Raw genomic sequence first — 4,309 nt, forward strand, 5'->3', positions numbered from 1 at the left:
GATAGGAAAGGTTGTTGAACCTCACTAGTTACAAGGGAAACGAAAATGAAAAATCACATTACATTAAAATAAAACTGAGCACCCTGAGGAAACAAAGCAAATAGGGATGATGCGCTTGGACAGGTAGATCACCCTATAACGTCATTTGAGTTACATCGCAAATTCTGAGGAATTAAGAGCAACCGTCCTGAACTTACAAATCTTTGCAACACTGGAAATGCAGCTCTAGAGGCAGTTCAGATTCCACCCATTTCCTTTATCTCAAAAAGCTTTTAAACCTCACCAGGAACTGTTATCCAGTCCATCATCAATTTCTTAGACTGAGGGGAAAAAGAAGAGACAAATGGCCATGGAAGCACTCTTGCCCAACATCTGGCATCTTAACTGTCTTCTCCACAAATATTAGTAGACAAAAATTAAAACAAAATTTGAATTCATTACTCTCATAACTGGTGAACATTTCCTTGCTGTACACAACTCATAGCAGTAATTTTAAAACAAGAGCTGTGGAGTCTCTGTGTGTGTGTCCATGTATATCTGATATATGTGTGATAGTTTTACCTCCAGATGATATAACTTCTAAAAGAGCTCTATTTAATTAGCTTAAAGTAAGTGCTTATATACATGTAATGGAAACTAACCCAAACATCTTTCAAGTTAATGTGATACAAAACAATCTTTGGTAAATGAAGACTCACTTAATGTTGTTGTTTTGATTGAAATAAACATGTTTCCAGAGATATCAGCATTACATATGATACAGACATGTTATCCCTGTTACAATACTTGTAAGCAAATAAATACCTTAGAATAATAGCTGATTTTGCCTAATGTCTCATGAAGTTTTGGAGGCAATCTAAATATAAATATTGGGAACAAGAAAATAAATGGAAGTGAAAAAGGTAGGAGTTTTAAAGTGAAAATTTTAACAATAATTATGTGTTATGGTATATGTACTTAAAATAACCAAAACCTTTCGGTAACTTGAAACCTTAGAATTTTGCTAAACTAAATGATAAAATTTATTGAGTATCTAGGTCATTTCCACATAAGACAAAATGTTAGACATTAATTACTAAACACAGACTTATCTACTTTTGGATTTTTATTTCAGAGAAACTAGAAAAATACTTGGGTTTATTCATAAACATGTTTGTGCCATGCTGAGATATTTTCTATGAGAAAGCACATGTTTCTAGACAGTGTTTTTGGGTCTGCCAATAAACAAGATGCCAATATAAAAAATTAAGGAAAGCAAGATGTATGTTTACAGTAAAGAAGGTATAAGGAATAAAGATATTTTTGTTCCTTTTGTTAGGAAAGACAAATTTGTCCTAAAGTACTAGGAAGAAGGAGAGAAGGCATGGGACAAATTCTGAAAGTAAAAACAGAGTTATGGAATATTTATGGAAAAGGAACCCTGAGGAAAGAGCATTGTGCATGGGTAACTTGGCTAAGATTAAAATGAATTTATTTAAGTGAATAAGTTTTAATATCAAGAGTAAGCTGGTACAAAAATTATAATTTGGTTTTATTTATCATAAAAACATAATTTTCTTGGACTTTTAGTCTGCTCTTGATAAAGAGATTATGAAAGGTTTTTCTTTATTTTTGAGTAGTCTACCAGAACGGTAAGGATTTTATGTCTTATCAAAATAAATGTCCTGTATTGTTTCTATCAGGTCTTTAGTCACAATAGCTAAGATTTTTTTACAGCTATTTAATTTTCTGTATTGTTGGAAAATCCTTAATTGTCACCACACTTAAATGGATAACTAGGTGTTGTCTCACAGTGACCTATGATTCTATTGGACCAAGTGTTTTTTTTTTTTTAAAGATTTTATTTATTCATTTTTTCCCCCCAAAGCCCCAGTAGATAGTTGTATGTCATAGGTTCACATCCTTCTAGTTGCTGTACGTGGGACTTGGCCTCGCGTTGGATGGAGAAGTGGTGCCTCGGGGCGCGCCCGGGATCCGAACCCGGGCCGCCAGCATCAGAACGCGCGCACTTAACCGCTAAGCCACGGAGCCGGCCCTGGACCAAGTGTTTTAAAACCTCTTGATATTTTTGACAAGTTTCCCCAAAATTCAAATCTTAAATGATGTGTTTCTTTTGACCTGAAAGTAACTTTAAGAATTTCCAGTGGGCCCAGGGATTTCTCAAAGACCTTGTTTCACTTCCTGTAAAGAGGGAAATATAAAATTAATTAGGCTTGTTTTGTATGTTAAATTACATGGGAAGTCTTCTCAAATAAGTGATGCTATGCCTCCTTTATGAATATCCTTGTATGCATACATGTTATTTATACAAGTGTTCCAGAAATTACATGAAATTTTAGAGAAAATTTGTACTATGTCCTGATATAATGTTATCATCTTGTAATTCTAGTCTTTGTCTTAACCCTGCTATCTTGCTTCCAGCACCACAGGAGGAAAACAACCACGACTACATTTCATTATCTCTTTTGGTTTACAGATGGGTCTTACTTAGAGGATGAGCAGAGACATTACCAGGCTGGATATCCTGTCCAGCCTCAAGAATGCCCACTACTATCTATTAATTCTGCTAACCCAGTAAAAGATTTCCTTCCACAGCCCTAAGAAATCACCATGGAGAGAAACAAATATGACAATGAAAAGAGGGAATTTTTGACACCACCACACAGATGTGGTTCAGGCTCGATAAAAAACTGATAGTGCCTACTGGAGCACTGCTCCAGGATATATATCAATTAGCCATTGGGCACTTGAAAAGATGATTTTGTGGGGTAAACTATACTTTTGGAAACTTTCTCCCACAGTGGTTCATAAAGCCTATGCTTGTTGTGCTATATGCACAAAGAATAATCCAGGGAAACCATTTCATGGGTCACAAAGCCACTTTCCCCTGCTTGAGGGACTTTCTGAGGTATGGCTATTGGACCTTGTTCAGATGCCACAATCTCAAGGATATAAATATCTTAGTAATGGTCTATGTGTTCTCACATTGGGTTGAGGCTTTTCATTGCAGAATAACAGTACCTTTAGCAGCAGGTATATTATTATTGGAAACTATAATTCATGTTTGAGGAATTCCTACCAAGTTACACAGTGATCAGAGAATTCATTTCAGTGGGTCAAGCAAATAATTAAATCTATTTTGACATTTGGTCAAATAACACATTTTAACTAATAGCACAATCAAAACTCAATGGGAAAAGCTTTCAGAAGAACTTAATCTCTTATGGCCAAAAGCTCTTCCACTAGTGCTCCTCAATCTTTGATGCCCTTTGGTAAACATTGGCTGTCTCCTTTTCAAACAATAACAGGATGACCTATGCAATTAGATGAGGGAAGGTATGAACCAACTTTGCTCAAGGGAGATATCTTGCATTATTGTCAAGGTCTCATTCAGACACTTAAAAGAAATGAAAGGTTGGTATCTGACTCCTTTCACAGCAGGAGATGAAGCTCCCAGGAGGTGAAGACCTTGAGGATCATGGCTATGACCTGGTGATGTTCTTTATTGGAAAAGACATCAGATGAAAGACTTTTTGAAGCCCAGTTGGAAAGGAACATACCAGGTACTTTTAACCAATTCATGCACTGCAAAATTAAAAGGTGAAGACTCGTAGATTCACATTTCTCATTTTAATAATAGGGCTTCCCCACCTGAGTGGGTTTCAGCTCCGATTTTGAACACCAACTTCAACTGACCAAAACAAATACCTCCCACCAGGATGAGAAGACAGATCTGTTTTAGACAGCTGTCCCAAGTGTCCAGACCAGGCCTGTATTCCCAATCTTATATCTCCCCTCATTTAAACCCTTCCAACTGTTACCTACCCCTATACTTTACTTTCTTCCCGTCCAACTCTATAAGATCGATTATAACAATGACAAAACCTTTTAATTGACCACAGAAATGCCATTTAAGGTTTTCCTGACACTGTGTTTGTTTTTTCAATCCACATTTGAACGGGCCTCTGATGGCAATGGCTTTTTACAATGGACTCATTTCTCTGCTACACACAAAAATCAGTCCAATTGTTGGATGTGTAGTCATCTTCCCCTTTCTAGTATGTCTGGGTTACCTTGGTGGATTTCTCTTTTTCAAGGTACGGATTGGAAAGCTTTAAAGCAACTTATTATGATGGAAAGACCTAGTTCCAGTTTTGCACTTCATCTGACATTACTAATTATGATCCTGAAACATGGCCAATAGCCCATACTATAAATGATACAGGGCACAGCTACTCTTTTTCCGTTACTCAGACCATCCAATTGTCCCCATAATTTGAAAATAAACAAAAGAAATCAGATATTACAG

The sequence above is a fragment of the Ceratotherium simum genome, chromosome 24, assembly GCF_057802395.1.
Source record: "Ceratotherium simum simum isolate JZ-2026a chromosome 24, ASM5780239v1, whole genome shotgun sequence".
NCBI classification, from domain to species: domain Eukaryota; kingdom Metazoa; phylum Chordata; class Mammalia; order Perissodactyla; family Rhinocerotidae; genus Ceratotherium; species Ceratotherium simum.